The following is a 17260-nucleotide window of genomic DNA, read 5'->3' as shown; positions in this document are numbered from 1 at the left end:
CTCAAACAGCTGATCGGCAGGGGTCCCGGGTGTCGGACCTCCACCAATCAGATGCTGATGACCTATCCTGAAGATAGGTCATCAGTATTAAAATCTCGGTAAACCTCTTCAACCCCTTCCCAACTGCCATACGGCTATATACGTGCACATAGCACGTATATAAATGTTATGGCACCTCTTTAATCCAAGCTCTTGAATTAAAGCTTCTGCCGCTGTCATGGACAGTGTAGAGTCCAATAATGCCGGCAAGGGACTAATTAGAGTGGTCCCTTGCCAGCGATCGCTCCGATTGGTTAGTCTGTGCAGTAAAAGTGCCGGTTTCAGGCTCCGATCTGCACTCTGCAGATCAGAGCCTGAAACCAGGTACTATATGCTCTGTGCCCCGAATATGTGAGCCCCCTTCCCTGATCTGAGCCCCCTTCTGTGCGCCCTGCCTCCAGCTTTGCCGGCCGTGCACTGTGTATGTAACTGTACCCGCCTGCCCCCATCCATGTCCCCTGCCTCCAATAATGTCTCCTGCCCCCATTCATGTCCCCTTCCACCTGGGTCCCCTGCCCTAAGCTCTCATCTTTGCCCCTTGTCCGCCCCCCCTACTGTGTCTGATGGTGGTGGCTCTGTTCCTGAGCCGCTGCCATCAGAAGCGAGTTTCAGCGGCATCCAAGGGGTTATCCAAGGGGGTCTCAACCATTGGGCTTCCGCGCAGTGATGGCAGCGGCCCGATGGTTGCCATGGCAACCGGACGCCTTGCAATGCAAGAGCATTGCAAAGTATACTACAGCCATCAGACCTACTGGATCTTTAAAGAGGACCTTTCACTACTCTACAAACTAAAAACTAACTATACCTGTGGGCAGAGCGGCGCCCAGGGGTCCCCCTGCACTTACTAGTAAGTCTGGGCGCCGCTCCGTTCGCCCGGTATAGGCTCCGGTGTCTGCGCTCCCTCTGACTGATTTCTTGTAGGAGGCGTGTCCCTTGCTGCACTGCTGGCCAATCGCAGCGCACAGCTCATAGCCTGGCTATGAGCTGTGCGCTGCGATTGGCCAGCAGTGCAGCAAGGGACACGCCTCCTACAAGAAATCAGTCAGAGGGAGCGCAAACACCGGAGCCTATACCGGGCGAACGGAGCGGCGCCCAGACTTACTAGTAAGTGCAGGGGGACCCCTGGGCGCCGCTCTGCCCACAGGTATAGTTAGTTTTTAGTTTGTAGAGTAGTGAAAGGTCCTCTTTAAGATCCAAGTGGGACTTGATAAAAAAAAAAAAAAGTGTTAAAATAAATGTAAAAAAGTAAATTTAAAAATAAATTGCCTTTTTTCCACATCCGCTCATTTCTAAGAGATTAAAAAATTGAAAAAATAAAATAAACTGCACATAATTGGTATCGCCGCGTCTGTAATGATCTGATCTATAAAATGATCACGGTACTAATCCCGCGTGGTGAACGCTGTAAAAAATAAAGATAAACAATGGCTGAATTGCAGTTTTTTTGCCTCACCTACCAAAATATTTAATAAAAAGTGATCAAAAAGTCATGCATCTCAAAAATGATACTAATAAAAACTACAGCCCATCCCGCTAAAAATAAGCATACAATCGTGTTGTCAGAAAAATTAAAGTTATGGGTCTTAGATTTTGGTGATGCAAAAAAAAAACTTTAAGAAAAAGTGATTTTATGATTTAAAAGTGGTAGAAAATGAAAAAAATCTATACAATTTTGGTGTTGTCATAATTATCATATCAAATATACCACATGGAGAGCCCCATAAAAAATAAAAAACACTGACAGAAATGCAATTTTTACCTGTTTCACCTCCTAAGTTTTTTTTATAAAAAGCACTCAAAGAGCCATATAGACCCCAAAACTGTACCAATAAAAATTACAGCCCATCCTGCAAAAAAAACAAGCTCTCAAGCAGCTACACTGATGAAAAAATTAAACATTTATGGGTCTTCGATTTGGTGATGCAAATAAAAAAAAAAGTGATTTTATTATATCAAAGTGGTAGAACATGAATAAAACAATATAAATTTGGTATTGCCAGAACCGTATCAACCCACAGAATACAACCATCTTATCAAGTACCACATACATAAAAAATAAAAATAAAAAAAATACTGGCAGAATTGCAATATTAGTCACTTCACCTTATAAAAAATGAAATAAAAAGCGATCAAAAAGTCATATGGTACCCAAAAATGGTACCTTTAAAAACTAAAGCTCACCCTGCAAAAAATTTCCCCCCACACAGCTCAACAAAAAATAAAAAAGTTATGGCCCTTAAAATCTACTTCCATGTCAGAAAATACAGATGCCGCTCCTTTCATTTTGAATTCTGCCATCTGCTCTTACAGCAGTTTACGATTACATATGGGGTGTTGCCGTATTCAGGAGAATATAGGTAACAAATTATGGGATGCATTTTCTCCTGTTATCCCTTGTTAAAGTGAAAAATGTGGGCTTTATGGCGACTTTTTCTTGTGAAAAAATAAAATTTTTCATTTTCATAGCCAAGTGTTTCTAGATATTATGAAACGCCTCTGAGGTAAATGTGGTCAGTAAACCCCTCAATGAGTTATTTGAGGGGTGTAGTTTACAAAATGGAGTCACTTTTGGAGGGTTTCTACTGTAGGGGTACCATATTGCGCCTTCAAATATGACACGACACTCAAAAGCCAGTCCAGCAAATCTGCTCTCTAAAAACCACATGGCGTTCCTTTTCTTCTGTGCCCTGCCATGTGCCCATACAGCTGTTTACGAACATAAATGAGGTGTTTCTGTAAACTGCAGAATCAGGGAAATAAATATTGAGGTTCGTTTTGCTGTTAACCCCTGCTGTGTTATAGAAAAATTTGGATTACAATTAAAAACCTGCACAAAAACTGATAATTGTAAATTTCACCTCCATTTTCCATGAATTCTTGTGGGACACCTAAAAGGGTAAACATAGATTGTAAAAAACATTTTTAAATATTTTCTAAAATGGGGTCATTTATGGATGGTTTCTATTATGTAAGGACCTCAGAGTGACTTCAGACATGAATTGGTCCTTGGAAGAGTCGGTTTTGAAAATGTTATAGAAAAGTTGAAAAATTGCTTCTTAAATTCTAAGCCTTCTAACGTCCTAAAAAAATAAAATGTGATTTTCAAAATGATGCCAACATAAGGTAGACTTATAGGAAATCATAAGTAATACTAAAAACTATCTAATGAGGTATCACTATCTGACTTTAATGCGTAGAAATTCAAATTTAATTTATTTTTTCAAATTTTCAGTAAATTTGGATTTTTTAAATCATATAAAGGTTAAACTTATTGACCCAAATTTACCCCTAACATGAAGTATGATATGTCACAAGAAAACAATCTCAGAATGCCTTGGATAAATAAAAGTATTCCAAAGTTATTAGCACATAAAGTGACACAAGTCAGATATGCAAAATTAAAGGGAACCTGTCATGTGGATATTTGATTTATAATCTAACTAATTATATACAATCATTAACTACTAAAAAGTACCTTAGATGTATTCACTTACTGGTGTGACAGATGGTTACCTCATAATATACACACAAAGATGCCGCATGCTAATGAGCTGATTTGAGTCCAGCGTGGTGTCATTGAGTCCAGCGTATTTTTAATTCAGAGCTATAGCCACTCCCCTGCCCACCTGCTGCTGATTCATAGGGAAAAAAACTGTCATTTAGAAGCAGGTAGGCGGGGAGAGTCAGGAGCTCATAAATATTCATGACTCATCATTATCAGCTGGAGCTTTTACAATATGTTGGCAGATTGACTGGGTCAATTAAAGAAAGTGACCCGGCATTTTGCTAAGAAAATCAGTCACTTATTTCTGTTGCCCTTAATTAGGACACCATAAAACTGGTGACAGGTTCCCTTTAGGCCTGGTCACGAAGGTGAAAAATTGCTTGGTCTTGAAAGGGTTAAAGGAGGCAAGAAGATATCCCCTATCCACAGCACATGCACACCCATCACACCATTCACTTATAGGGCTTCAGGACCCCATCCTTGTGATCATTGAGGCTCCCTGAGGTTGTGCCCTCACCATTCAGTTACGTATAACCTTACCTGTGAGTTGGGCATAAGTTCTTATCATAGAACAACCCCTTCAATGAGTTAAATTCCTTCAACAACCAGTGGGTTGTTACCGAGACATAAGGGTTGCTCTCTACAGCGAGCTAATGAAGAGCGAAAGGCGTGTATACCGTTTCTGCCTAGGAGTCCTCTGCTGCCCCTAGTGGTAGGATGTATGTATTGCTATCAGGAGACTATTTCTTATGGGATCTCACAGCACTAATTGGAATTGGCTTCAGTTTCAGATTTACTGAATTTAAGGACTCATGCGCATGAGCGTAACTGTCCAGTGCCCGTGCTGCAGACCGCAAATTGCGGTCCATGATGCATGGTCACCGACCGGGTACACTCTGCTTGCGGATGCAGACCCATTGACTTAAATGGGTCCATGATCCACAACATACAGCCAAAGATAGAACATGAGCAAGTACGCTCGTGTGCATGAGCCCTTAGAGAATGAAGAAACTGTAATCTCAGCCACTCGTGACATCTCATTACTGGTAATTACGTGATTCCTGTTAGTTTTACATTGCACAGACAGAACTGTGTCCATGAAATGCCTTTGGGATCGCAGCTCTTGCCTCGTTGGTTGTGTTTCCGTGTTTTGCAATGTTCTTGGGTCAGGTTATGACCTCTTCTGGGTTTTTTCTTCCTTGACCGTTCTGACTCTTGTTTGTGCTCAGTGGAAATCTTATAGATAAGACGTGTTTAACTTGCAGTAATGCCTTGGGCCAGTGACAAATGCAGTCACAGAAAATACTGCACTATAATAGATGCAAGCATAACATATGGACTAAGCCTATATGGACTATTGATAAAATCTGAGACACTTGGTCAATACATTTTGATTAAAACACATCTAAGTCCACCTACCAAGCGACAAGGTGGTCTCCGTTCAGGCGGGTCCTACAAATCATGGAAAAATATTATATAAATTTATATATATTTTTCTCCATGATTTGTTTAACTTGTCTTGAAGGAGTGGCACTGTCACTACCAGAGCTTTGAGACGTTCTCAAAGCTCTGTGTCTCCACCCCTGTGATGATGTCACTTAGGGTTGGAGGTTTTCTCACTGTTCTGTTTCTCCGCCCCTGTGATGAGGTCTTACTCTCAGCTGTCTCTCCTGCGTTTGATTTCTCTGCCTTTAAATCACCCCTCCTCCTATTGCAGGGCGTGGATTATATTTCTCCTTTCAGTTGTAGCTCTGCCTTGAGTATCTTCACTCCTTTAGCTACTAGTTCTCTGGACCTGTGTTCTGCTGCTGCAAGCACTCCGGATATTGCCAGCGGTCCTTGGATCCGTCTTCTCTACGGCTGCAGCTCCATCAGCTAAGTGTGCAGACTTTGTTATGTACCTGGTGATTTCCTGACTGGATCTGAGGTGGCCCCGGTTCCCTCCTTATTCTGTGCAGGGCATCGGAGGCCGTGCCCCTTCCACTATTGTAGGGGTTACAGGGCTCATCAGTCTAAGGTACGCGGGCATGCCTCGTTCCACCATTTGGATCCGGGCATGTGCTTTAGCAGCATAGGGAGAGTGTTGAGGGTCTGACAGGGGTCACCCTTTCTCTTCCCTAGTTTGGGTCCGGTCAGTAGCTCTTTTTACTGTGTATACTCTTGTTACCCTTAAACAGCCGTGACATTATAATCCACCAAAACCGTCCTTGTTGACATGGATCCGCTTTCTGACCTGGTTGACCGCATGCAGGGTCTTTCTTTGGAAGTAGCGGATCTCCGTCAATCTCTGACTCAGCTACAAGCATTGGGCTCTGCTCCGGCTCATGGAGTCTGTTGCGAGCCAAAGGTCTCACTTCCGGAAACGTTCTCCGGGGGCAGTGAGAATTTTGTTCGCTTCAGAGAGGCATGTAAACTCCATTTTTGTTTGTGTCCCCACTCCTCTGGTAATGAGGAACAGAGGGTGAGGATTGTCATCTCCCTGCTCAGAGGTAATGCTCAGACTTGGGCTTTTTCGCTGCCATCAGGGGATCCTTCCCTGCGATCCGTGGAGAGGTTTTTTGTGGCCCTGGGGCAGATATATGATGACCCGGATCGTGTTGCTCTGGCAGAATCGAACTTACGTGTTCTATGCCAGAACAAACTGTCTGCGGAGCTTTATTGTTCTGAATTTCGGAGATGGGCAGCTGATTCAGGCTGGAATGATGCTGCACTCCGAAGTCAGTTCTGTCATGGTCTCTCAGAGGGTTTGAAAGATGCCTTTGCTTTCCATGAGAGACCAACATCCTTAGAGTCTGCCATGTCATTGGCGGTACGCCTTGACAGGCGTCTAAGGGAAAGAAACAAGACCTCTCCGTCCAGCCATTGTCAGTCTAGGGGGAATGGTGCGGACTCATTCAGTATGCAGGGGTCTCATCCTGTCTCGCTCCCCTCTGAGGAGGAGCCCATGCAGCTAGGCCGACTTGCCCCTGATAAAAGAGGATTTAGTCCTCAGAATATGGTGTGTTTTTGTTGTGGGGGCATAGGTCATTTGGCAAATGTTTGTCCGTCTAGGAGATTCCTGAACTGTACTAAGAGCGATAATAAGAGAAAAACCTCAAGAGGTGGATCGTCAAGTTCTGCTTCATCTGCTACTTTGGGCAAAGTTGATGTGGGAATTGATGCTTTTCCTCTGACCTGCAGTTCCCGTTTTCTCCTGTCTGCCAGGGTGGCGCTAGAGAGCAAGGTCATTCCTTGTGAGATTTTTGTCGATAGTGGAGCGGCCGTCAATCTTATTGACACTCAATTTGTAGCTTTGCATGGGTTTCAGGTTTGTACATTAGAAAAGGATATACCTGTTTTTGCTATTGACTCTGCCCCACTCTCGCAGAGATCTCTGAAAGGCATTGTTCACAATATCCGGCTAGCTGTAGGTGACACTCATGTGGAGGAGATATCTTGTTTTGTCCTTAACGGATTGCCTTCTCCTCTAGTTTTGGGGCTACCCTGGCTCACTAGACATAACCCCACTATTGATTGGCAAGGAAGGCAAATAAATGAGTGGAGTGACTTTTGTAGAGAGAATTGTCTCACAGCCACTCTTGCTGAGGTGTCTACTAAAACTCTGCCATCATTTCTCTCTGATTTCTCGGATGTGTTTTCCGAGAGCGGTGTTCAGGAGCTACCTCCTCACCGGGAGTTTGACTGTCCCATTAACCTCATTCCCGGCGCCAAGCTGCCAAAGGCACGCCTCTACAATCTCTCACAACCGGAGAGACTCGCAATGCGAACCTATATCTCTGAGAGTCTCGAGAAGGGGCATATTCGTCCCTCAAAGTCGCCTGTTGCCGCGGGTTTTTTTTTTGTTAAAAAAAAAGATGGCTCTCTGAGACCTTGCTTAGATTTTAGGGAGCTGAACCGTATCACGATTCGCGATCCCTATCCCCTTCCTCTGATCCCGGACCTCTTCAACCAAATTGTTGGGGCCAAGGTGTTTTCCAAATTGGATCTGAGAGGCGCGTACAACCTGGTCAGGGTCAGAGAGGGGGATGAATGGAAAACGGCCTTTAATACCCCTAACGGGCATTTCGAGAATCTCGTTATGCCTTTCGGCCTGATGAATGCTCCGGCCGTCTTTCAGCATTTTGTTAATAGTATTTTCTATCATTTAATGGGGAAATTTGTATTGGTGTATCTTGATGATATTTTGATTTTTTCCCCTGATGTTCAGACTCATCAGGATCATCTTTTTCAGGTCCTGCAGATACTGCGGGAAAATAAACTGTATGCCAAGCTGGAGAAATGTCTTTTTATGGTATCAGAGATTCAATTTCTGGGTTTTCTCCTCTCTGCTTCTGGTTTTCGCATGGATCCGGAGAAGGTCCGTGCTGTGCTGGAGTGGGAGCTTCCTGAAAATCAGAAGGCATTGATGCGCTTTCTGGGTTTTGCTAACTACTACAGAAAGTTCATTTTGAATTATTCCTCTATTGTCAAACCCCTTACTGACATGACAAAAAAGGGGACGGATTTTTCCTCTTGGTCGGAGGAGGCGCTTGCAGCCTTTTCTAAGATTAAAGAGAGTTTTGCGTCTGCTCCCATCTTGCTGCATCCCGATGTTTCCTTACCTTTTATTGTTGAGGTGGATGCTTCCGAGGTGGGTGTGGGTGCAGTTTTGTCCCAGGGCCCCTCTCCTGCCAAATGGCGACCTTGTGCCTTTTTCTCTAGAAAACTCTCCCCGGCAGAGAGAAACTATGATGTGGGAGATAGGGAGTTGTTGGCCATCAAGTTGGCTTTCGAGGAATGGCGCCATTGGTTGGAGGGGGCCAGGCACCCTATCACCGTTTTTACCGACCATAAGAATCTGGCGTACCTGGAGTCGGCCAGGCGTATGAATCCGAGACAGGCCAGATGGTCTCTGTTCTTCTCCAGATTTAATTTTGTTGTTACTTTCCGCCCTGGGATCAAGAATGTGAAGGCTGATGCTCTCTCTCGCTGTTTTCCGGGAGGAGGAAACTCCGAGGACCCGGGTCCCATTTTGGCGGAGGGGGTAGTTGTTTCTGCTCTATATTCCGATTTGGAGGCCGAGGTCCAGGCTGCCCAGTCTGAGGCACCTGCCCGTTGTCCCTCCGGGAAGTTGTTCGTGCCTCCTGAGCTACGTCACAAACTCTTTAAGGAACATCATGATACAGTTCTTGCTGGTCACCCCGGGAGTAGAGCCACGGTAGATCTCATTGCTCGGAGATTTTGGTGGCCGGCTCTTCGTAAGTCTGTGGAGGGTTTTGTGGCGGCTTGTGAGACGTGCGCTCGCGCTAAGGTCCCTCGTTCACGACCTTCAGGTTCCCTTCTCCCGTTACCCATACCTTCCCGTCCTTGGACACACCTGTCCATGGACTTTATCACGGATCTTCCTCGTTCCTCGGGGAAGTCGGTGATCCTGGTGGTCGTGGACCGTTTTAGCAAGATGGCTCATTTCGTTCCTTTCCCTGGTTTACCCAATGCTAAAACGTTGGCGCAAGCTTTTGTCGATCATATTGTTAAATTGCACGGCATTCCCTCTGAGATTGTTTCCGATAGAGGCACGCAGTTTGTGTCCAGGTTCTGGAAGGCTTTCTGTTCTCGCCTGGGGGTTCGGCTGTCCTTCTCTTCTGCTTTTCACCCGCAGTCGAATGGTCAGACTGAGCGCCTCAATCAGAATCTGGAGACATATTTGCGCTGTTTTGTGGCAGAGAACCAGGAGGATTGGTGTTCATTTCTCCCTCTTGCTGAGTTTGCTTTGAACAACCGTCGTCAGGAATCTTCTGATAAGTCACCATTTTTTGGTGCATATGGGTTCCATCCGCAGTTTGGGACATTCTCGGGAGGGGCTCTTTCTGGTTTACCTGAGGAGGAGAGATTTTCCTCGTCTTTGTCTACCATTTGGCAAAAGATTCAGAGTAATCTCAGAAAGATGAGTGAGAAGTATAAGCGTGTGGCTGATAAGAGACGTGTGCCTGGTCCGGACCTGAATGTGGGTGATCTGGTGTGGTTGTCTACAAGAAATATTAAACTGAAGGTTCCCTCCTGGAAATTGGGCCCCAAGTTTATTGGGCCTTATAAAATTTTGTCAGTCATCAATCCTGTTGCCTTCCGCCTTGATCTTCCACGGGTTTGGAAGATACATAATGTTTTTCACAGATCTCTCTTAAAACCATATGTCCAGCCCACGGTACCCTCCTCTTTGCCTCCTCCTCCGATTTTGGTTGATGGCAATCTGGAGTTTGAGGTTTCCAGAATTGTGGACTCTCGCATTGTCCGCGGTTCTCTTCAGTACCTCGTTCATTGGAAGGGTTATGGTCCTGAGGAGAGGATGTGGGTTCCGATGTCGGACATTAAAGCCACTCGCCTTATCAGGGCATTTCATAGGGCTCATCCTGGGAAGGTGGGTCCTGGGTGTCCGGAGTCCACCCGTAGAAGGGGGGGTACTGTCACTACCAGAGCTTTGAGACGTTCTCAAAGCTCTGTGTCTCCACCCCTGTGATGATGTCACTTAGGGTTGGAGGTTTTCTCACTGTTCTGTTTCTCCGCCCCTGTGATGAGGTCTTACTCTCAGCTGTCTCTCCTGCGTTTGATTTCTCTGCCTTTAAAGAGGACCTTTCACTACTCTACAAACTAAAAACTAACTATACCTGTGGGCAGAGCGGCGCCCAGGGGTCCCCCTGCACTTACTAGTAAGTCTGGGCGCCGCTCCGTTCGCCCAGTATAGGCTCCGGTGTCTGCGCTCCCTCTGACTGATTTCTTGTAGGAGGCGTGTCCCTTGCTGCACTGCTGGCCAATCGCAGCGCACAGCTCATAGCCTGGCTATGAGCTGTGCGCTGTGATTGGCCAGCACTACAGCAAGGGTCACGCCTCCTACAAAAAATCAGTCAGAGGGAGCGCAGACACCGGAGCCTATACCGGGCGAACGGAGCGGCGCCCAGACTTACTAGTAAGTGCAGGGGGACCCCTGGGCGCCGCTCTGCCCACAGGTATAGTTAGTTTTTAGTTTGTAGAGTAGTGAAAGGTCCTCTTTAAATCACCCCTCCTCCTATTGCAGGGCGTGGATTATATTTCTCCTTTCAGTTGTAGCTCTGCCTTGAGTATCTTCACTCCTTTAGCTACTAGTTCTCTGGACCTGTGTTCTGCTGCTGCAAGCACTCCGGATATTGCCAGCGGTCCTTGGATCCGTCTTCTCTACGGCTGCAGCTCCATCAGCTAAGTGTGCAGACTTTGTTATGTACCTGTGCAGGGCATCGGAGGCCGTGCCCCTTCCACTATTGTAGGGGTTACAGGGCTCATCAGTCTAAGGTACGCGGGCATGCCTCGTTCCACCATTTGGATCCGGGCATGTGCTTTAGCAGCATAGGGAGAGTGTTGAGGGTCTGACAGGGGTCACCCTTTCTCTTCCCTAGTTTGGGTCCGGTCAGTAGCTCTTTTTACTGTGTATACTCTTGTTACCCTTAAACAGCCGTGACAGGCACCTTCATTTGTGAATACGCTCCTATTTTGGGAGTAGTATTCATGTGCACTTTTGCCCCACTTATCTAATAGGCGCCCTTGATTAAGGTGGTACTTACAGGTGTGTGTGCTCCTCCTCCCACCGGTTGCTGTTGCACATGGAGGTAACTAGGAGCAACACAGTATATGTGCGGGGTCCGAGCTCCTGAACATAAATGCATAACGGCATAGGCAGGTTTAGCGTAGGATTGGCCTAAACTGAGACCACCTTGTCGCTTGGTAGGTGGGCTTAGATGTGTTTTTGATCAAAATGTATTGACCAAGTGTCTCAGATTTTATCAACCGAGTGACGACTTAGTCCATATGATATTCTTGCATCTATTATTATAGTGCATTATTTTCTGTGACTGTATAAATGTAGCCATGTACATCCGCAACATTCATTATCATATCGTGCAGGATGTTTTATATATTTTTTTTTTTTTCAGTGACATATGCACCAAAATATACTGATTCATATATGTAAGATGTATATAAAGAGGCCTCTGACACATCAACAATACTGCTGCTAGTCTGGAATTGTAGACAAAGGCTATGGCCACACGGTGCAGTCATGTGGTGCTTGTGACGTTCAAGTACAGGCTGCAGCAGCCTCTACTAACGAGACCGCGCTATTTAGTTGGCCCTTGTTAATAATGGCTGTGCAGCACCTTCAACACTGCGTGACCATTATCAATACAGGCCAACTAAACAGCTCGGTCTCATTAGTTTAATTAGAGCCTGCTGTGGCCTGTACGGCTGTGCGGTGCTCAATAGGACATGGTAATGGTGCAATTCTACCTTCTGCCATCATGTCTGAGCAGCCTAACAGGATCAAGTATCTGTTAAAGACAAATGTTTTTTGTCGGACTCCGCAGGGTGGAAAAGCGCTGTGTACTACACTTTAATGTGTTTCTGTAACAGTTGTTATGATATAGGGGGATATATAGTTTATGATCTCCAATACTGGAAGCTGCAGTGTAGCGTGTGTTGGCATTTCTTAAAGGGAACCTGTCACCGGGATTTTGGGTACAGAGCTGAGGACACGGGTTGCTAGATGGCCGCTAGCACATCCGCAATACCCAGTCCCCATAGCTCTGTGTGCTTTTATTGTGTAAATAAACCGATTTGATACATATGCAAATTAACTTGAGATGAGTCCTGTATGTGAGATGAGTCAGAGACAGGACTCATCTCAGGTTAATTTACATATGTATCAAACCGGTTTATTTACACAATAAAAGCACACAGAGCTATGGGGACTGGGTATTGCGGATGTGCTAGCGGCCATCTAGCAACCCATGTCCTCAGCTCTATACACAAACTCCCGGTGACAGGTTCCCTTTAAATAATTTTTTACACTTTGTGCCCCCATAAGGACATACAAAAGACCTTTTGGGGGATTTATTTATTTATTTATTTTTTGCTAGTTTCTCAGCACGAATGCAGTGATGGTAAAAAAAACAACAGTTCCTGCTCTCTCTATGGGAGCCTGGCTGTCACTGACTACACCACCCACAGCAACATGATCTCTGCTCTGCTGCGGACTCTGTTCAGGAAAGTCCTTGCAGAGTTAAATACAAACCACCTGCATATTATAATCAACAGGTGGTCTGCAAGTGGTTAAATTGTTTTGGTGCTATGGGGTGGGTTTCCTAATGCTTTCTATCACATCATCTCTGGCAGGAATGAGGTCTGTGAGTGACATTATTCTGTAGGGGCCCATTGGAGGTATGAACACCCCAGTTATGATAGGTGTGCAATTTAAAGGGGTATTCAGGTTGTTACAAGTTATCACCTATCCACAGGATAGGGGTTAACAGATTGGAGGGGGTCTACACCGATCACGAGAACTGGAGCCCTGCAGCCCCCCTGTAAAAATGGAACGGCCGGTCACCCATGTAGGCGGCTGCTCCATGTTAATGGAATTTCTGGAGATAAGTGAGTACAGCGCTCACCTATCTCCGGAACTCCCGTAAAAGTGAATGGAGCAGCCATACGCATGTCCAACCAGCAGTTCCATTCATTTTGGAAGGGGCTGCAGGGTGAACGGTGCCCTTGCGGTAGGACCCCCACCAATCTGTTATCGCCGATCCTGTGGATAGGGGATAACTTGTAACAACCAGAATACCCCGTTAACTCATGGTATGAGGAAGTCCTTGATGTTGGTGTTTCAGGGAACCAAAGGCATATTTGCCTCCTTGAGTCGGTATGGTGCAGCTGGGCAACCCCTGAATCGCAGAGGTAAAAGGGTCGTCTTCTTCATCCTTTTCCATATGGGGTCCCCGGCTCAGCACCCCCTTTATTAACCAGAGAGTATAGCTGTCATAAAGAAGGGCTCTCGCACACAGACTGGGACACGCTCCCAGGCAAGGAAGTTTATCTTTGTGCTTAGCATAAGCCAAGATCTGAATACACACAGAGCCGCTAATTGCTTATTGTCGAGGCTTCGGGATCCTGCAGTTTAGGTTCAAAGGGTGTGAAGAGATGCAGCTACATCCTGAGCGGGTGGGTTTCATGGCAGCTGTCCGATGTTCGGCAAGTATTGTGCACTGGTCCCATCAGGTGTAGAATTGTGCCTGTCCATGCCCAGTGTGAAAATCATAAGGTCAATGCCGCAGCATTGCCGCAGAGCAGACCTGGAGCAGCATATTAGTCAGAGTGTCTTAGCTGAGCCGTGATCGTGTTGTATAAAACAACCACTGGGGTGACATGGTTTGTCTGAACTTTGGTACACTTATAACTATAGCACGTGACTGGTCAGGAGAGGCCGTGCGTTCCCAGGCCAGAACACTGACTTCCAGCTGCTGTGCTGAAGCTAGCAACGTGTGCTTACTACAGTATGGTGCGGTAATACAGTCAAGGGACGGCCACACGGTCCGTTTTCCTGATTCAGATTTGGAAGCCAAAACCAGGAGAGTTTTCAAAATAGAGAAGCCTGACCCTAACAAGTTGTCAGAAGGAGGAGAACAAAGTATTGACGGGGGGAGGCTGCTTTAACACGTGCCGTTTTCACTAGTGAAACCATTTTTTAAGCCAGTGGATTAAGAAGGGAGAACAGTATGTAGAAAAAATTTAACTCTCAAAAGACAGCCTTTGTGAAATCTCCCAAACTCTCTCAGAGGTGTTCTAATCCCAGAATTTTATGGTTTATCAACGGGATGTGGACCCGCGTCTAACTGGAGAACTGGGCTCCGTTTGTCGGCTGCAGTGTATGGAGAGGAGGCCGCTGTCTCCATTCCCTTCTGTAAGGGCGCCTTCACACGCTGTGGATTTAGTTGCAGAAATTTTCTGCAACTGATAATCAATTCCATTCACCTTAATGGAGCTTACAGAAATCCATGTACTCGTTGCCCCATTTAAATGAATGGAACAGAAAATTCTGCAACGATATCCGCAGCTTGTGAATGCGCCCTAAGAGTTCAGAGGACAGCCGAGCAACGGAGTGGATATACCAGTAAAAGTCTAAGATGGGAATATCCCTTTAAAAACAGTGGATTTCTCTATTCCTTAATTCCTTGTTTTCTGTAAAAAAAATTAAAAATATGGTGTGTATATATATATATATATAGTGTGTTTCAGTGTATTTTTGTTGGATCAGCACACTTCCTCGTTGTTTCAAACTTTTCATTTTATAACCATTATGAGGAAAAAATTGCTCCACATGGAAAGAAAACAGGAGGAGGTCCTATCAGTGATTGACAGCTATCTCTGTATACACAGTCATAGAGGGAAGGCTGTCAGTCACTAATAGGACCTCCTCCTCATAGAGGGCAGGCTGTCAGTCACTGATAGGACCTCCTCCTCATAGAGGGAAGTCTGTCAGTCACTGATAGGTCCGCCTCTTTATAGAGGGAAAGCTGTCAGTCACTGATAGGACCTCCTCCTCATAGAGGGAAGGCTGTCAGTCACTGATAGGACCTCCTCCTCATAGAGGGAAGGCTGTCAGTCACTGATAGGACCTCCTCCTCATAGAGGGAAGTCTGTCAGTCACTGATAGGACCTCCTCCTCATAGAGGGAAGTCTGTCAGTCACTGATAGGACCTCCTCCTCATAGAGGGAAGGCTGTCAGTCACTGATAGGACCTCCTCCTCATAGAGGGAAGGCTGTCAGTCACTGATAGGACCTCCTCCTCATAGAGGGAAGGCTGTCAGTCACTGATAGGACCTCCTCCTCATAGAGGGAAGGCTGTCAGTCACTGATAGGACCTCCTCCTTATAGAGGGAAGGCTGTTAGTCAATGATAGGACCGTCTCCTTATAGAGGGAAAGCTGTCAGTCACTGATAGGACCTCCTCCTTATAGAGGGCAGGTTGTCAGTCACTGATAGGACCTCCTCCTCATAGAGGGAAAGCTGTCAATCACTGATAGGACCTCCTCCTCATAGAGGGAAGGCTGTCAGTCACTGATAGCACCTCCTCCTCATAGAGGGCAGGCTGTCAGTCACTGATAGTACCTCCTACTCATAGAGGAAAGACTGTCAATCACTGATAGGACCTCCTCCTCGTAGAGAGAAGGCTGTCAGTCACTGATAGGACCGCCTCCTCATAGAGGGAAGGCTGTCAGTCACTAATAGGACCTCCTCCTCATAGAGGGCAGGCTGTCAGTCACTGATAGGACCTCCTCCTCATAGAGGGAAGTCTGTCAGTCACTGATAGGACCTCCTCCTCATAGAGGGAAGGCTGTCAGTCACTGATAGGACCTCCTCCTCATAGAGGGAAGGCTGTCAGTCACTGATAGGACCTCCTCATAGAGGGAAGGCTGTCAGTCACTGATAGGACCTCCTCCTCATAGAGGGAAGGCTGTCAGTCACTGATAGGACCTCCTCCTTATAGAGGGAAGGCTGTTAGTCAATGATAGGACCGTCTCCTTATAGAGGGAAAGCTGTCAGTCACTGATAGGACCTCCTCCTTATAGAGGGCAGGTTGTCAGTCACTGATAGGACCTCCTCCTCATAGAGGGAAAGCTGTCAATCACTGATAGGACCTCCTCCTCATAGAGGGAAGGCTGTCAGTCACTGATAGCACCTCCTCCTCATAGAGGGCAGGCTGTCAGTCACTGATAGTACCTCCTACTCATAGAGGAAAGACTGTCAATCACTGATAGGACCTCCTCCTCGTAGAGAGAAGGCTGTCAGTCACTGATAGGACCTCCTCCTTATAGAGGCAAGGCTGTCAGTCACTGATAGGACCGCCTCCTCATAGAGGGAAGGCTGTCAGTCACTGATAGGACCGCCTCCTCATAGAGAGAAGGCTGTCAGTCACTGATAGGACCGTCTCCTTATAGAGGGCAGGCTGTCAGTCACTGATAGGACCGCTTCCTTATAGATGGAAGGCTGTCAGTCACTGATAGGACCGTCTCCTTATAGAGGGAAAGCTGTCAGTCACTGATAGGACCGCTTCCTTATAGATGGAAGGCTGTCAGTCACTGATAGGACCGTCTCCTCATAGAGAGAAGGCTGTCAGTCACTGATAGGACAGTCTCCTCATAGAGGGAAAACTGTCAATCACTGATAGGACAGTCTCCTCATAGAGGGAAAACTGTCAATCACTGATAGGACCTACTCATAGAGGGAAGACTGTCAATTACTAATAGGACCTCCTCCTCATTAGTCTGTTTGACAAAGACACCTGTGAGTGTCTAAACGCATAAACAGAATTATTGAAGATTACTACATGTGAGTGCCAGCCCTTCTTTGCTGATATTTCACTGATAGGACCGTCTCCTTATAGAGAAAAGGCTGTTAATCACTGATTGGACCGCCTCTTCATAGAGGGAAAACTGTCAATCACTGATAGGACCACCTCCTCATAGAGAGCAGGCTGTCAGTCACTGATAGGACCGCCTCCTCATAGAGGGGAGGCTGTCAGTCACTGATAGGACCTCCTCCTTATAGAGGCAAGGCTGTCAGTCACTGATAGGACTGCCTCCTCATACAGGGGAGGCTGTCAGTCACTGATAGGACTGCCTCCTTATAGAGGGCAGGCTGTCAGTCATTGATAGCTCCGCCTCCTGTACTTCAAAGCCCAGAATAAGCAGATATATAAATGAATAAATTACATGTTTTAGTAAATCTTTTTCCCCAAAAACTATATATCAATCTGCTCATCTCCTCCTGCTCTATAACATGCTGCGGGTAGCTTACATTGCATTTTCGTGGTGACAGGTTCCCTTTAGGGCATTATAGAGAACAGCCCTGTATGGAGACTTACTGGAAGATCTAAATGGTA

At 46.1% G+C, this 17260-nt stretch overlaps 1 protein-coding gene across 3 annotated transcripts in view; it reads left to right on the top strand.

Moving 5' to 3' along the window:
• Positions 1–17260, top strand: part of LOC122944576 — a 66337-nt gene that overhangs the window by 11372 nt on the left and 37705 nt on the right. The window lies entirely within an intron of this gene.

Source organism: Bufo gargarizans, chromosome 8 (genome assembly GCF_014858855.1).
Source record: "Bufo gargarizans isolate SCDJY-AF-19 chromosome 8, ASM1485885v1, whole genome shotgun sequence".
Taxonomy (NCBI): Eukaryota; Metazoa; Chordata; class Amphibia; order Anura; family Bufonidae; genus Bufo; species Bufo gargarizans.
This window is presented reverse-complemented; position numbering and strand designations above follow the sequence as displayed.